Raw genomic sequence first — 18,845 nt, 5'->3', positions numbered from 1 at the left:
GGCTTGGGTGAGTGTAGGTGAAGTGACAACCCTTGGAGGAGCATTCTAAGATCCTAGGCTTGGTCTTTCAGAGCTAAAACCGTCTCAGGAAGGATACAACAGTTCTGCTGGGACCTCAGTTTGACTGGAGCCATCTTCTCTGTAATTGTGTGTTGAACAGAGTTCCCAGAGACCTTTAAATCAATACTTATGATGTGTCTGGTTGACCCTTTGCTGGTCAGCCCCCCAAACCCCTTGAAACCCTTTTCATGGGGCAGAGCTTCTCTGAGGTAGAGGCAACCCCTGAATGCTTCTGAGCCCAGTGAGGTATCCCTGTGTCCTTTGGGGACAAACTAGAGACTGCGGGATGGAGATAACCTGAGGACGTGGCCTGTCCTTTCACTCTGTGACAGTGGGACACACTTCAGGCTTTTTCACAGCTCACCTGCACCCCCCAGCATGGCCATTGAGATCTTCGAGAAGGAGACAGGCACTGCCTTGCCTTCCCTTGGCCCCTCTATTCGCCCATCTCCTCCTTGTCACCCTTGTCATCTCCTCTGTAGAGGTGCCAGTATGACGTGACAAGACTGCAAAGAGTTTTGGCGCAGGAGTCCTGCCTTTTTTTTCCTTCCCTTTGCAGGGACATGTAGCCAAGAAAGTGTCAACTGCATAACTCTGCCCCAACAGAGCCCGACAAACTCCCCCAGCCAAAGCAATCGAATGGGAAATGTGATGGAGCTGGGAACTTGTCCTTATCAGCTGCCTTATGCATCCAACAACTCATAAAAAGCCCGGTGTGAAAACAGCTGTAACCACGATAGCTCGGTCCTATCTGAGAAAAGGCACTCGATTCCCTGACTGTTTATTTCACTCTACACAACGGTTGTGTAACGTCATGCTGCTCCGTCCTGATCTAATTCTACAGAGCTACAGTCATCCTTGTTAAGGTCATTTTGAGACTATTGAATCCTTGGACTGGGCTATTTTTTTTTCACTGGTTACATCTGTATGACTTGATTTTCTATTGCAATCACTCAGTTGAAGCCAAGGAGGACGTCCCAGCTGAGAACAAGACTCGGTCTCATGCTCCCCAAACAGGACCTTGAGAGCTAACACTTCAAAACCTGCTTGTTTGCCAAAACTGAAACCAAGCAGGGGGCAGATGGCTTCAATAAAATAAATTCCCCAGATTTTCAGTAAATATAAGGGAGAAGTGTGAGTCTCTGCAAAGGATGGACTGAAGAATTTTGGTTTGCATACTGTAGTGCAATATTTTTTGTGTATGTTTATCTTCCTTTTCCAGTTTTGTTAGAAAGTAAGCAAGGAAATTTTAGACTTAGGAAATTGGTTTTCATTGGGTTACATCAGTACAGAAATGTTCACTTATTACCTGGAAAATTTATAGTGACCTTTATTCTGTTGTGCTTCAATCTCCTTTTGTTTGGTTTGTTTTTTGTGTAGTAAGAATTCAGTTAATTTTTAACAATAAATACAAGAAGCACAGATATAGGTTTTATCAAAGCAACTTGCATAGCCACTGAGAATGACGCTTAAATGTGATAACCAATGTGATGAAGAAATAAGAAAGTGAATATATAGCATAGATTAAATAAGGTCTAAAAGGTGTATGTAAGCTTAGTTTTGGCATTTTCCCTGGCATAGTGTTTTTGGACATCATGTTGTTTTCTTACTGCCAAGCAGTGCTGAGATGAATATGTCAGAAGATAATCATCGAAACACTAACCCTACACCTTGATTTGTGCTCAGGTAAGCATGTAACTGTGTGCAGTGATTCTCACAATCAGAAGTGAACACATGAAACATTCAGTTTTCATTTAATTGTGTTGCAAACAAAATCATAAATCTCAGGGAGCAGGGCTGAGAGTCAGTGATCCTCTAAACTATTTGCTGCCCCAAGGGAAGATGAACTTCATTTAAGCAGTTCTTGAAGATACGATTTTAAGGTGTTTATAAAAAAAACCTCCTATGGTGAAGAACCCACGACTTCCTTGGGCAGGTGATGTCTTTGCTTTATCAGTCTTCTGATGGAAATTACTACCAATTCCCCCAACATTACATGCAGGGAGTGAGTCACAACAACAGGGCTGTCTGGCCAACTCGGAGGCTGCTGGTGCTGGCTCAGAACTGATCCATTCTGATGCGACCAAGGAGCATCCTTCTCCCCACTGCACACGTGGAACAACAAATGGTATCTAAATATACAACAAGCGATGGATGCAACAAGCAGATGGTGGGAGAACAAGGGCCCAGATCCATTAGCAGAAATCTGGATCAACTCACAAATGATTCACCAACGCAAATCAGAGGTAAATAAAGAATAAGCGCTCCACGCCAGCCATTCTCCCAGGAGCTCAAAGTCTTGAGCGATACAAATCCAGGGCTTTGCGTGTGTCTTTTTGCAGTTGTACACAGGAGGGCAGCAAACATTTACCGAGTCTTTGGCACCGCATCTCTTCCTGACTCCTGCCATAAACAGATGCTGTTGGGATAGAATAAACTGGCCGTCAACACGAGCGGATGCCTGCTAAATAGCCCCATTAAAAAAACCCAAAGTGGCTGTTATTAGATGGAGTGCACATTCCACTGTTATGATTAAGACAAAGGTTGTCTTGGATTTTTGCCTGCTATTGAACAAAATTCACCCCCCACCAAGTTATCTCTGGATATTCCATCCTTCTCTCTAATTCAGTTTTATAGGGTGTTTGCTATCACTCGTGTAGGTTTTCTGCAGTGGTTTTCACTCCCCAGGGAAATCATGTTTTTATTCTTCCCATTGAGATGCTGACACAGGCATTTCAAACATTCATTCCCCTTGTTTCCTGATGGAGAACATATTGGAAATGGGGGAAGAGGAGAGTGTGTTAGAAATATTCTCTAATCCCAGCTAATGAAGCTTGTCAATGAATATGAAATAATTATTTAGCTTTTGAAAACAGAGGCTTGCAGGAGGGTGTTTCTCACCAATGATGCTCATTAAGTGGGTATAATTAAAGCAATTCTCTTTAGCTTGCAGATATACGCACTGCCTCCTTCCTACTCTCTGCTCCATGCTTGCTCTGAGTTTGGTTTCTTGGCAGCTTTGTCCATTATCTATCTCAAGAAATTTATATTGATGGGTATTCGGATTGAAGCTTTTTGGGTGGAGCAGTGTATTTTACCTATTAACTTGTTCTGACTGATCTTAATTGAGTATTAATTACCATGTTGTTGGACTCTCTTCAGCTGCCTAAAAGGAGCCCAGTATGAGCGTCTAAGGTGAGATGAGCTCTCCCTCAAAATCTCCTCATTGACTACAAGAGGAGCTGAGGGTTACTGGCCACTCTCAAACATCTCATTTCAGACATCTAAAATTGGGGAAGGTTAATTCTGACAGAAATGCCCATTTTCTTTCCATTTAATTTTATGTACCAGACGAAGGGTGCACGTCCGGGGTATAAACCACCTCTACAGACCAAGGAGACAGTGAGATTTTGAGTAGTTTTCACTGTCCGCTGAAAGTAGTTGATTTCTTCAGAATTAAAGAGGGTTCTTCAGAAATCACACCCTCAGGCAGGTGCTTAAAATCAGACAGGGTGATCTGTGCCCAGATGCCAAATTTTATGTCTTTTTGAGCACTGAAATTAGTGGCATTTAGGAACTTAAGTGTTTGAAAAAAACCACAGAGTAGTTGATTTGTGTGCTCACATTCGTGTCAGTAAACGTGTGATAGGAATTGAACACTGATCTGTGTCCTCATCTAATCTGCTAAGAATAATCATTTACCCTGTGAGATTCAACAGCCTCACACAAACAAAATGCATCAGGAAACGTTGTGGGAAAATGAGTGAAAGTGTATGAAGTAGTAATGCTGCATATTGCTGTAATCTTTAGTATGATAATGTCATTGGAGACTGGGATTATGAGAGATGCTGTGTGGAACAAGGCTGTCTTATGTCACAGGAGTCCAGTAAGGAAAAATATACAATAAGAAAAAGCCTGACCGAGCAAAACCCAGACATCATCCAGCTGTGATTTCATGGCAACAAATGTGATTAGAGATTTTGCTTATCTGAAAGTTTTATCTTGCCTTTTGTCACAGGATTACAGCCCAAACCATGAATTCTGGTTTGGGGAGTTCACCTGAAACAGAAATGCAGGATCTGGGGGTTCCAGGAGCACAGGAACAGTCTCAGTATGTTAAAATAAAAATCCTTGGCATGGTTTACTCTAGCATTTGTATTGGGAATATAATGTTAATTGCTGGACTAGGCTTTGGGCAGTTAATGAGTAAAGAATCCTCAATAGATTGGGGTCTTAATTACCTGATTTTCTTTAACCTGATTTCTTCTAACCCATCAGGTCAGTGGGACTAATCCCAGAACAAGACACTTCACTATGTGAGATCTTCCAGCAGGTCCGAGGATTTCCAAACATGAAAAAGGAAATGGAAAAAGGTGACAGTCTCAGTGGAAATTAGGCATCTATGCCTAATATAATGATCTAGAAATAATTAACCACTTAGCAGTTTGAAGACCCAAAAGCACATCAGATCTTGCCCCTCTCGAATATTTTGGTGCCTAGACTTCTGTGCGTGCTCCCAGTCAAGCTAAAGAAGCACCATGGGAAGGATCTTACCTGACTTGAGAGGCACAGCTCATCTCCCCCTTCCCAAAAACTTCTCTCTGGGATGTGTAGCAAGTCCTACAATCCCCATTTCTCTCAGCTGGAAACAAACAAACAAAAACATTTAAAAACTCTCCATCATCTAAAACGACAGACACGTGGGACATCAGGCTTGGTAAGACCAACACTCTGAGTTGACCACATGAATTCCAAAGCTTTATCACTGTCTTCTACCTGATGCTTTCTGTTCTTTACACCTTAGGTGGCACCGGTCCCAGAAAGTGAAGTTTGCCCTGGATGCAACTTTGTGTGAAGTGATTTGCATAACTCTGCTTAGTTTTTTCTCTTAAGACTCTAGAACTCATTTTGGTTACACACTGCACCAGGTTTATCCAGGCATATATCTGGTCTTGTTCTTCACTTGTCCTGTAAGGAGTAGCATTGGGTGCCATTCAGTGGTGAAAATCAGGTTGGAATGAGGTCTCTGAATGAGTGGACAAAGTCCTTGCTGGGGTCTGGGATGATAAACTGTGACCATCTAGAGAGGGCATCTCCTCAGTGTTATTCTCACAGCAGACCAGTCAAAGGAATTTCCACTGTTACTCAATATCAGAACCTGCAACTACACAGAGACAGTACCAGTTAAATGAAACATTCACCTAAATAGGCCTGTTTCTGAGTTACAGGTCTTTTACAGTTTTGTTTGTTTGTTACAAGCTTTAGCTTGTATTCTGTGTTCCTCATTTGGTGTTTTGAGCTCTTGTTTCATCAAGAGATGAAGGAGAATGAATTAAAAAGAATCAGCAGATTTTCCATTAAAACCTTGAAGTGAAAATTAGTTGGAAACGCTCAATAATATGTAGGCTAAGTTTCAGATTCATCTTACTTTCTTTGGTGGTCTAAGAGTTAGGCTTTTAGTCTAGACTATTTTTATCATTAGTAGCCATAGACACAGGAAAGACACAGACCTCTCCAGAGACTGCTGTCTAAGATGATGTATCATTAACTGAACAGTCTCATGAGCACGTCTTGTGCTTGAAGTGACACAAATACCTAAATGACTGACTAGAAACTACAATTATTAGCAAGTAAAGTTGATAATCCTTTGGTTATGATGACACGCAAAGACTGTTTATGCTAGAGAATCTGAGTCAAGTTTCACTGTAGAAATCTGTACCTACACATTTACAGTAGAAACAAGTTATCTTCCAAACCTGCTCTTGGCAGCTGTTTACTTAACCTGTTCTTAAAATCTGCAGTAATGGAGAATCTGTCATCCATGTAGGTGACTCAATGCCATGCTTGCCGTAATCTTGTACTAAGATACTTTTCCAGAGTATCTTTGTACTTTCCTCTTTAGCAGAATTTCTTATGGTTTTAACTGATGTACATATTTATTTCCCATCTTTAAAGCCCAGAATGAACACTTTTTATTACTTTGTTTGATCTCCTGACAATAGTTGTCTACAGAATTACACCTTTCTATTCCTGAATTAACTATTCAAACATAATGCATGCATTTCATAAGGACAACCAAGTTGAATAAGGTTGAAGAAGTGAAATACAATCAAGCTCCTGATTTATGTTTTTTACAAATACAGAAAATTTGAAGAAAAGTGAATTTAAAATTAAGAAATGCACCCTTTTTTCCCCCAGAGTAACGTAAACGGGACTGTTCAACTCTGTTGCTTCTCAGCTACTGATCTGCTGCTCTGACCTTGTAATCAGAGAAGACTCTGAGCCCTGCATTTGTCTTTGAAGACTGCTAATAATTAAATCCTATTGTTTCATTGAAACAGAACATGACTCTCACGATTTGTAACCAGAAGCAGTATAGCTGCAAAGAACAATGTTGGATAAACATGCCCTTCAAAGATCAAAGCATGGAGGGCTTTGTCAATTAAGAAAAAAAAATCAGCATAGCTAAACTGCTCTTTCTCAGCAACTTAGTGCGGTTTCAGATCTGAGGCTGCCTAGATTGGATTGCTTTCATTTCACAGTCTCAAGGGCATCTTTATTCCCCAAAAGTGCGTGGAGAAGCTGGCACACCCCCGCGTGAGTTGTGAGGCTGCGGGCACAGGGATAGAGTAACCCCCTCATCACTAATTAAACGTTCAAAGGATTCATACTCTCCCCAAGCAGCACATCTTTGTGACATTAAATAAAAATCAGCCTTGAAGAGAAAACACACACACAATGTGTTCAACAAGGCAACGGGCAAGAGGATAACAGGAAAATTTGACTTTGTAGTGGCACTGTTTGCTTTCATTTCTTTCTTGTGAGAGCCCTTCCCTTCTCCATGGCTTTCCACCAGAGAGTTTGTTGTCCTCATCACAATCAGAAACTCTTCTCTGATGCGGCTTTGGTCATACAGCTCCAAGAGGAGATAGGAGAAGCCAGATTTGCTTAAGGACATCACCCCTTCCCATGAATGGCCACAGGACTTACGGCTAGCACAGCCTTCTCAGGTTAATCACTATGATGTGACTCTCACTAGCTGTTTGCTGGTGGCCCAGAAAGCGTCACAGCAAAAGGTTGGCATGTCTGTTCAGTATTTCATACCATTTTCTATCTCTGTTGAAAAATGTGCTTGGACATGATGTCTCTCTTGCCGAAATGTCTCTACTTGTGCAAGGACTGGGTCAGTGCACCCTTCTGGTGGAATTTGTGGGGTGCAACCCATCCATACATTCATCTCTTAAATGTCTCGAGTGTCTCTTGTCCCAGTGCACATGTGTATGGACCTGCTCCCATCACATATGGGTCATACGTGGTTGAGACCACCCCTTCTGCAGCAGCGTAGACCTGGAACTTTCCTCTTGTCTATATAGAGATCCAGGTGGACCACCTAGCAATGGCATATGGGTCCCAAGACAAAATACAGGTTATCCTGCAGAGAGCCTTGCTGGAGGTCAGGATGAGGTAGGAGCAGATTGTATAAGACAGAGGTGAAACTTGGCAGGTCACAAACCAGTAGTGAAGGTCTCATCCACTCAATGTTAAGTCAGCACATTCTGGAAGAGTATTTGTTTGCTTTCTTCCATCCATCCAAACAGCAATCAAGTAGAGGAACTCCTTTTGGAAGGGGCTTAGCATGGTGCAGGGTGAAATCTGCTTTCATGGGTTTTTTATGCAATGGTACACGTGTGGGTGTCTTTTCTGGTGTCGCTTGTCTTTGCAGAATCAGCTACCAAAGGTATCAGTCATGGTCTTCCTTTGCTGTGATGAGTTTTCCTTGCAGCCCTCTCCCAGCACGAAACAAATTTCTGAAGCATAGAGGTAAGAGATGAGACTCATTAAGGCCCACCCAGACCATCTTATTGTCTGCTCTCCTGCTCTTCTCAGAACTCCCTGAATTGTCTTGGTCTTGCCTGGGTAATAAAGCTAATGATACATCTTCATGCAAAAGTGAATTTGATTTGTTTTCACGTTAAGGGGGAATTGAGGAAGGGCTAAAACAGAATTAATAAAATCATGCTGAAATCTTGCAGCAGCGCTGTCTCATGCATAGCTCTGTGCTTTCTGCTGTAGATCATGGTACCTCAGCTTGAGAGGGAATGAATGAGCTTCAGCTCTATTTTTTTCAATTGAGGAATAAGAGTTCATTAGCAGGTTATTGCAATACAAATGCAGCATAGAGAAAAAGATGACTGATTTTTCTGGTGGTAAGGAAAAAAAGAAGTCTTCATAACTGTACCACTCTCATTTTCCTTGTCTTCAAGTTACAGGGTGGATCTTCAGCTCACATTAAACTATGGCTCTTCACTCTTCATAGCATTTGGTTTGCAACGGACATGCAACCAGATTACTCAGGGTTACATCTGCAAAGAGAGCTACGTCTTCAAATGCTCCCTTTCCCTTGCACATGGGAGCAAATGTCTGGTGGAGAGTGGAGATTGTCTCTTTTTCAAACTTAGATGTGACAATTAGGTTTTCATCTGAAATAGGGGAGGAAAAAACTCTTTTATTCTGAGGATGAGGATAATTTTGTTCCCCTTACATCTTGTCCTTTTGGAATCCAGTGCTGCTGTTATGTGTGCCTGGACTTAGATTTTTGAATGCAATGAGAGAAATGTAAAGCATGTACTGCTGAACCTATGCGCAAGAGAGCTATCTAACCCAGGAGCCTGCCAAAGAATTACAGGTATTTTTATTTGCTATACTTTTTGATAAAGCAGAGCTAGTCCATTCTGGTTCCAGTTTATACTTAACTATTATTTTCCAGTTCTTAGGAATTACGATTCCACTTCAGAGAATGTTCTACATTTTCCTTGAAATAAATTTCTTTCTCCACCTTCCTGCCTACTAAAGACAAAATCTGATTTTAATGAGCTAAATTCTAATGTCAGTTAAACTGAGGAAAGAATCTGGCCCATAAATTTTGACAAATGATGATCATTTTAAAAAGTGAAACATACACGTTGTGTCTAAACACAGTTGACCTCATTCCCCTCTGCTGTCCTGATGTTCAGCTGCTTGGAAAGTTTCCTCCAGGGAGAACCTTTATTAAATGATTTGTGCTTCTTTTACATTTTATTCCAAATTATCTCACTCCCTCATTTTATTTCTTCTTCGGGCTGGCTGCTTGCTACAGCTAATTTGGTTGTCCTTGCTGGGACTGCCATAAATACTCTTTCCCAGTAGTACTTTGTAAGCTGAATTAGTCAAGTGATCTTGGCTATAACATTCAAGAAAACAGTCGATAAGATTAAAGATGAAGAGAACTTTATGGTTGGAGACATCGGATTAAAGTCACCCATAAAGGTGCATGAGCAAAAAGTGCTGACAAGGCCAAAACATTCATAGATGCTAAAATTGTGACCTTCAGCATTGTATTAGGAGGGATAATTGTTCGCTCACTCCTCTCCCTACAACGACTGTACTAAAGCACGACATTCTCTTTGGAATTCTTAACAAGGACCCTTCCACAAAAATAGATGAAATATCAGATTAAAAACAAGGAGAAATTGAAAGACAGATCATTGAAGCCTACAGGAGTCTCCAGGTAAACTGTGTCCCTGTTCTTCTCTTACCACGGAGCAGAGGGGGTGAGATCCCATCTGGGGCAAGTGGTACCAGAGTCACCCAAAGCCATAGAAAAGTTTTTTCTTCATCTCTGTATTTTATTTTCCTTGACAGTACCTAGAGCTTTAACCTGTCCAGGGCTGTGGCTCTTGGATGGAAGTCATGGTTGGATAAATCTGCTGTTGTCTTCAGGTTGGCACAGATTTACTCTTCCCCCTCAGAATTATCAGTGATCACCACGGCACATGGTCCTGCATTGCTCCAGGCAGTCGGTGTCTACAGTTGCCGTTACCATGTTCTCATGTGTTTCTCTCACAAGGTTGAAGCTCCTGCTTTTGTTTTAAAGCTGAGTGAACACTTCATTCACTGAAACCTAATTCTGGGGTAGCAGAAGGTGACAACAGGGCTGGAATTATTTCTGACTGGGTAGGATGGATTAAGAGTTTTCAGTAAAAAATTCCCTTTTTTTATTCTTCCAGCCAAGCACCAGTTGTAACATTTGATTTCAACATTTTGAAAAGCAAACATTCTTCCTTTTCACTTGTAAAGCAATCGTTTACATTGCCAATACTTCATTTAAAAAGGTTAAGAAAACCAGTAGAAATGCCCCATCAACCACACAGAATGTTTGGACTTGAAATATCTCTCTCAATTTAATTTCAAAAACATTGCTTCTTCCCCGCCCCCCATAATTTAACCAATATGCTTCTCCTCCATTCATCCTCCCCAAAAGAGTTTGCAAAATCAATTAATGCAACAGTTTGCTCAAATCTTTTGAGACATAATGGACCGATCCACTTTAATGTCAAGGCTGAATTTAGATAAAAAAGTTTGCTAATACTTAATTGAAACTCTCAGACTTTATTCTGATGAGAAAGGTGAACTTTTTTCAGTTTGACATCTAAACTACAGGGCGAAGAGTATTAAAATAGCAGTACTTTTTGTAGATTCAAAAGTATATATTTGCTTAGCTCTCCTGTACCGCACAGGGTAGGCTGGGTTTTATCTTTACGTGAGCTTTCTTACTATTGAAATACAAGTTTGTTCATTTTACGGTATACTTGGAAAATTCTAGGGTGCAAAAATGTATGGCAAGGTGTAAACATGATCTGAGACATTTTGAGTGCAAGCAACAATTCCACTTTTCTTGTAGCAGATGACACTGCTTGAGGTTAGAACAAGAAGCACCTGTTGCCTGTGCTGTAGCATCTCCTGCAAATAGCTTCTTATTTGTGGCACTGATATAAAGGCTGTGTTTTATGGAGCTTACCCAACCAGCTTTTCTATGTCAGGTTATCACAGATACATTTTTTTTTTTCCAATTCATTTTGAGACCAGCTGCTGTTAAGAAGCTGTAAAAAGGGATGTAACTAGCTCCTTTCGCTTCCATTCAGACAGTTTGAATAAACACACATTTCAGCCTTTTATGGTTCTCTTTCCATTATACTTATTTTATTTTTCTCCATGGGGATTGAGCCACTTTATTCAGGTCATTTTCTGCAATATCATGTTAACCCGTTAAAATGTCAAATAATTTATTGTCCATTCAGTCCAGACGCCTGTCCTTCCCCCCTAAAAAACACAGTCATTTCTGTAAGCTGTCCGTTCTGCTGCATGTTCAAAGACCTTCGTGGATCTCCTTACCTTCTCATTAAATCTCACTGAAGAACAGTTGCCTTGGAAACCAGGGAGCTGATCCAGCCAAGGGACTGAGCATCCTCACCTTGCCTTGACTTTGGTGGGAGGTGAAGCCATGCAGCACTTCTGAAAGGATACTTGGTACCTGGCCACCTTAGGCATTAATTAGTGTTTTGCTCTAGTTTCAGGATGATGGGAAATGGTGCTGGTCCCTACATCCCCTCCTGTCCTCTGCATGAAGAACAGAAGATAGAAAGCGGTTGAAACAACTGATGCTTTTCTGGCACCTGTGAACTCATTTGTAATTGAAGAGACTTTGGAAATGCGAATGCATTCTGAATATTATTCAAAAGAACAAGGTGTTTCTGAGCATCTAAGAGGATCCAACTTTCTTTTCAGGTTATTTATAATGTGTCAGTGCATTTGTAAGGGAGCTACCAGGGTCACTACAGACATGGAGTGAAAAAAACAGTTTAGATTAAAAAGCAAAGAAAACCAAATAAACAGCAAGTCTTAGATGTTCTTTGAGATAAGAAACAACATCTCTCCAAGGACTCAGCCAATGTAAGCACCAAAACTTAGCATTTCCAAGAAAAACATTGCAGACTTTGGAAACCTACCAGTGAAGAAGTGAGCCTAAGCAATCCTAGTGGAAAAGAGAGTTTACAGGAACAGTCTAATGGAGATGACAAAATCTGCCTCGTTCTTAGTTGGAGGTCTCAGTGCTTCATTGGTGCTTGCTCCTGGTGCTTATGTGGTGGCACTGAAAGGTCCATGTGGTGTATATCTGGGAGGATGCCTCCCTTTTGACTGAAGGTCATATCAGAGCTTTTTACCTCCAAAACAAGGTTTGCTCCTATGGGTTACAAGTCTTTTTCTGGGCTGTCCCCACAAGGAATATAGAATAATAGAATCATAAAATCATTTGTGTTGGAAAAGACCTTTAATATCACCATCTTCTCATCCAGACGCAACATACAATGCTTTGACTCACTTTCCTTGATGGCAGCCCAGAGTGGTAAACATTCAGATAACTTCTGCTGATCCCAAGTTGTTTCAGATACCGAAGGTGGTCAAGAGATTTTGCAGAACATCTCCAAGAATATTTTTTCAGACTTTTCTTGACATTTTTGGTGTTCATTCTCAAATATATTTTCATTTCTTTTTTTCCTTTTATATTCAGTTGTTCTTTGTTGACTTGATGCAATAACAGGGGACTTTCAGGGTCGTCCTAACCCTTAGGGGTCAGGGATCTGAATTCCATGCTCTGCTGTACTTTGATTTTCTCTCCAATCTTGGGCAAACTGAGATTGGACCAAGTGCCTGGTCTTACCTTAAAAATAAGGGTAAATTACTTGCTGAAGTGCAAAATGTTTGGACAGAGGTCTGTTGCTTACAGTAGATGACACTGGGGAGGAGGCAGGTCAGGATCCATGTGTTGCAGGGATTTACACCTCCAAAAGAGGCTTTTTGTACTGGCAAATAATACGCTTCTAATTAAAGCTGCTGCTGCAAATCTCTAATCTGATAACACATTGTGCGGAAAGCAAAGAGACATCTGTTCATATGAACACATCAATATTAAGGTGGATTCTTGATGCAAAATTCTCCCCATGCTCTTTAATAATGCCACTGGCAGAAGAGATCTCCTGCATTAATATCTGGCAGCAAATGTTTTGCAACAGGAACATGTATTCCATGGAGGATTGTGTGAATGTAAGATCTAATTTTCCCTGGCAAAGCATCCATCATGTGTGTGAACTTTTTGTGGAAGATAATAGTGCCTCCCATCAATAAAATCAAGTTGTTGGGTGAAACAAGACTAGGTAGAGACACAGACATCTCCACAATTACCATCTGTGGCCCCTGTTTGGGACTTGGTAAATGGAAGGCATTTGGAGTTGGTTGAGACCATCTAAAATGGCATCTCTGGTGCTCGTATCCCATCTCACAGAAACCTCTGAGGGTTGCCCAAGTGCTGTTTGCCTCGAGTTATCCTTAGCTGATGAGGGAGGACCAGAAGTGGGGGCTGAGCAGCTGATGACCAGATGAATTACCCTGGACCTTGGGCAGGAGTGGATGTGGAATCACATCATGCAAAGGGACATATCTGTAACACAAAACAAAGTCAGAAATGGTCACCTTGGGAGGCATTTGTATGAAAAGACAGATGACCAGATGTGGTCCCATCATGTGGCCTGATGCACACCCTCGTGGAGCTCTGGTCAGGAGCAAGTGGAAGAGCATACCTTGGTCAAGATATTGGTCTCTGCAGCACACAGGTACATTTTATCCCCTTCTGCACTCTTTGGGGGTCTCAAAGCTGTTCCTGAAGGGAACTAGGAAAATGCAAACTGACTTATCGTGAACGGCCCAACTGCTGTACTGGCTCGGCCATCTACCTCCATCATGAATCAAGTACAAACCCCTTGTAGTGTTTCATAGAGATAACCTCCCCAAGTACTCTTTTCTTTTTTTCTTCCAACAATTTCCTGCTTACTGTATTACAAGCCAGAGTTAGTGTCTTTATATTTTACTGTCCTCAATGACTTGTCTTCCCTGAGATTTTCCTGCTGCTTTTTTGAACCCATGAAAGTTATGTCAACCATATTCTCTTGTGATGAAGACTTGCACAACTTAGGTACGAACGGTAAGAAGAGCTGTACGTTCCTGATCTCCTAGGCTCTCACTGGCGTCTTTAATTTGGTGACAGCTTCAGCCTTGCAAAGAGGTTTGCTGGAAACTGGTAACACTGGCGATGCTGAGAAGCACCAGTGGGTGGCAATCTCTTATTGAAACCAATCCTGCACTCTGGGTAGGTTCGTTTGAGGTGTTCATTTTTGGTTGGCTCTGAAGTGCACTGCTGTGGGTACAGACAGTTATTAGCTTTCTGACACACGTATTTTTCCATTAACTTGTTTTTTTTCTATTCAAATAGGAAAGCAGTTTCTGTTTTCGATGCACAGGTGTGTTGGTGTCAGTGCCCACCGCCTAGAAAATAGCTTTCTTGTTAACATCCAACACCAGACTTGCTGGTTTTACCAGGAATGGAAGAGGAAGTTTGATTAACTGCTCGTATGATGTGATAAAAATAAACCCCCAACCCACTTACACTGAAGCAGAGATGCACTCAACAATTCAGCGTGACGCAGCTGACCTTGTATATGAAGAAGCAGAAACAGTTGCTGGTGTAAAACACTTTTTTCTTCTCTGGTACATCTGCTCTTAAAACAAAGATTGTCATAAACTCAAGCAGTGAGAGGGACTCAAAGTGCAGACAGTGTGTTTTTATGGAGGTGGTTCTCTGTAAAGGGCTGATCTCCTCTGCAGGACAATACAGATCTAAAAGGACCTGCTGAAGGACTCACGGGTTTTGACATATAGCAAACTTAGATGTCCCTTAGGGATCCCTTAATTAGCTCTAATAACTGCTTTGGTCATAACTTAACCACAGAAAGCCATCTGCTTGAGAACAACCTTGCTAGAGATACTTGATCCTATTGGAGCTCCCTTTATAACATAGGTGGTTCCTCCTAGGAAAGGATTTAGATTTAGATTAAGTTTTGGCCGTTTTTGGTGAATATTTAGGGAAGTGTGTGAAGACAAAGCTGTCACTTACATGTAGGTTCAAACAGCGTTCAGCTTTGGTGCGAGAGAAGAGTTTGTGTTAAAAGTGGGTTTTAGGGACTGCAGGCTGTGTGGAGGGAAGCTGGTAGGATGGGGTAGGACTTGCTCATCCCTGTTGGTATTGGTCTTTGTATCAGCGTAACGTGTCTGTGGTACAGTCAGTCCCAGCTGCTTTGCTGAGTGGAGATAGATACAAACCCACAGTGAAATAAGCTACTGGAACAGGGATGGAGAATTCACTTTTTTACAGGATGTTTAACCAACAGCACATCTCATCGTATGATGCCCTATGGTGTTCCCTGTGTTTACTCAGCCTCTCCAGTGGTCTTGATCTACACAAAGAGAACTAAGAAAGATGCAAGGAGAGCAAGTTTCTGCTTCTCCTAAAGCCTCAGTAGAAGGAGCAGAAGGTCTGCAGAGAGACACAAAGACTACTGTGCCCGAAGCCAGTTCTGCCCCTAGAACAAGGGGTGCTCAGATCTCCTGAATTTCATATCCCAGCTTTGTCATATGGCCTTGGGTCTCACATATTTTAAATCTTTACTGTATTAGCAAAATGACAAGAACAGAGCTGGCAGCAGAAGAGGAGGTGAGAATGCAGTAACGCTGAACGATGCTGCAGGATGTATCTGCAGAGCAAGGGAAAACATCTCCGAGGCTGTCTTAGAGCAGGAAAACCTATGTCAGAATTAAATATTTGCACTTCTCAGCCATCAGAGTTACACTGGGGGCAAGTTGTTGGATAGATTATGTAAATAAGGAAGAAAATACTCGCATATCTGCTTCAATCTTGTTTTCTCAGCCTTTTAAAATAGTAACTGTATTTGTATATATTAGAGCTCAGATACCCAAAGGATTTCTGGCACCTAGTTCCCATGCCACACTCCAAGAAAAATATATCAGAGCATGGGACTAACAAGGAGCAGGGTGTTTCACAACAGTTAAAGGAAGAATGCAAATGTAGTACAGCTACTCTGTTCATTTGGAAGGAGGCTTCACTTGGGAAGCTTCCATGCACTGGTTAATTTGTAGTTACAGCCTTATTGTCTGCTCCAAGTCTGTGAAAAACATGTAGTAGCTAGTATACATTGCTACTATTAGGCAAAAATAGATGGGTTTGCCTCATGGTCTTGATTTTTTAAGAAAGAGCTCATGGGTAATTGTCGTGGCCAAGCTGCTCCATAGCAACTTGATGAGGTGGTAGCTTGCTTGCAGCTCTGATGACAATGTGTTAGAACAAGAAAATGAACTGAATGCACAGGGAGGAGGGACTTGGTAATTAGAAGTGAGGAATCGAACCCTTAGGGCTCGGTTCTATAAACATTTGTGAGTGACTTTTACTCATCTGTTACTTCCCGTCAGTATCACCGGCAGAGCAGCTCAGCGGGTTTAAGGACAGATGGACCCCAAATTCCTCCCAGCCCCACCTGTGTCTGTAGTTTGCATGAGTTTAAGAATACTGTAAAAGCACTTGCTTTCAGGACTGAGTGAACTTTATTGCTGGGATTAGTGTAGCATCGCGTAACAAAAGGGAGCTGGATACAGGCAGTACAGAAGGGGGCACAACACACACCCAGGCATGACAGCAGCAGTTTCATCTGAACTCTCTTTGTTCAGAGCAGCTGAGATTCTCCAAATCACTCTCTAAAGACTCCCATGGGAATTGTATGGATCCTACAGAGAAACATTTTCCAACTGAGGCACCCAAGATGAGTTGATAAAGCAAAACCTTTTGTTTTTTGGGGTTTTAAGTACACTTGTGGTACATAGGAATTCATGCTCAGAGCAATGCACACTTCCAAAACTTCCTGATTTTGTTGAACCGGTGTTTCCTGCTCCGGAACCCTACCACAGAAAAACCATCAGCTGGCTTCTCCAAGGCATCGTGACCAGGCACATGAGCAATGACCAGCCTGAGTTTGAAATATTTGGAATTTCCTGGCTTTCCCGTTTCCCCGTCTTTTAAAAGGCAACAAAAGGAGAGACTCAACTGCAGGTTTCAAACTTGGCTGTTTTGTTATCAATGCTGGTGCTTGTTGGACCGAAACGGCCAACTCAGAACAAGAAAAATGCTGAGCCAGGCTGAGAAGAAACCAGGAGACTGACAAAATAATGACATGAGTTTGAAGAGAAGGGAAATGTTTGAGATCATCTTTATTTGTCTTCCTGTTTCACCAATGCCACGTTTTACATCGTTGCTCATTGCTGAAACAAGATACATCTTTTTCACCTGAAATCTAAGAGTCTCATGACTACTTGAAAATCATCCCAGATCAGTAGACTGCCAAAACCACCATTAAATTTAGCTGTGTGGGGTAATCAGGTAGGAGAAAATGACCAGAGGTTGGGTTTTAAAAGAAAGAATAAGCTGTTTCCCTTATTAACAAAACCTCATCACTCTTGCTTGCAGATTGCTCCCTTCATTTTGCTTTTGGATTGTTTGCATCAACTTTTTTGTACAAGGGTGTGTGTTAGTAGTAATACAGCCTTAACAGAAATTGCTAGGACAATAACAAATACTGCTTAGAGTGTGTGATACTGTATTATTATTATATCATGTTATTATAGGTTATAAATTTAAAATGAAGAAACAGATTTGTTGAAGGTGCATTCGCACTTTCAGTTAAATATAGGTCTAAGATTCCTCTGAAGGTTACACCTACCCATTGCCTCTGATCTAAAGCTTTTGCTCTTGCTATAATGGAGTTTCTGGCCACGTCCTATGGTTCTGTGGTGGGAGAGGGAGAAGTGGTCCTTATTCTTGCCCATGTTGCTTGGAGATGTTAGTTCAGTGTGTTGCAGCCTCTCTATCCATCCGCTAGTCTCTCCATCTCAGTAGTTGAGGCAAAGCTATGGGAGGTCTAATGGGTTTGGCCTGCCTAAACCAACGCTCAAATCTGTCTCCATGATCTCAGCTATCACATCCAATGACATATGATAGCAGATCCACAACACACCAAGGTCAGCGGGAGTCTTTGCGTTAACACCACTGAGATTTGCCAGGCTAAGCCCCAGCAAAGAGAAGAGCAGAACTGCCTCTGGTCTTTCCCAAAACTAACAGAAAGAGCCAGAAACCTTTGCATCTGCAGTGACTCTTGCCAGCTTTGTTGTTTTCTCACTTTTTTTTTTCCCTTTATCCTGAATGAAGCAAGAGTGGGTGTTTTTCTATTAGCAAAAATCTTCCATGGAAAACAAGTTGCTCATTGTCACACTGAGAGCCCACTTGAGCTTGGATGGGATCTCTACCTGGTTGTGTCACAGGTAAAATTCCTGCGGCTCTATCTACATACGAGGTTCTTGTGCAGCCTTGCTGGGGCCAGGAACAGCAGAGACGCCTTAAAACCAGCACTGAGGATGGCAAAAGGTTTATTTTGCTCCAAAGCAAGGCGAGACAGGCAAAATCCCCACTCCCCCAAACGCACATCTCAACCAAGAGATTCGCTTCTCGGAGCCAAGAATGGTGAACTCCTTTACCTTTCATTTTGATGGTTTCCATGGAAACCATCAAATTAAGCTGTGCAGTTAGTTTCTGCATTACATAATCCACCAAACTCTCAGTTGCTTTTCAACAAACATGTTTCTTCAGGGTTCTTTTTTTTTCTATCAGCCTGATCTGCGTTAATCTGTTTAAACAAGGAGCAATGGTGTAAAATCAGATATTAGAATGCAACTTCTGTCAGTGTTTCTCTCCAGAGAATGACAGGCTGCCTGCTTCCACAGCCGATTTATAGCAGCAGTTAAGGTATTACAGCATCGCTCACCATCTGATCGTATGGATGAGGCTGGATTGATGAGGGTCTGATCCCAATGCTGACCTCAGGGACAGTGAATAGATTCCAGTTCCAAACTACATCAGTTTGTTTTTGTCTGTGCAAATAGTATGCAAAAGTATTCAGTTTCATGCAGCAATTTTTTAGTTAATTAGGGCAGCAAGGTTGGGTAAATGGGCTGAC

This window comes from Patagioenas fasciata, chromosome 1 (assembly GCF_037038585.1).
Source record: "Patagioenas fasciata isolate bPatFas1 chromosome 1, bPatFas1.hap1, whole genome shotgun sequence".
Taxonomy (NCBI): domain Eukaryota; kingdom Metazoa; phylum Chordata; class Aves; order Columbiformes; family Columbidae; genus Patagioenas; species Patagioenas fasciata.
This window is presented reverse-complemented; position numbering follows the sequence as displayed.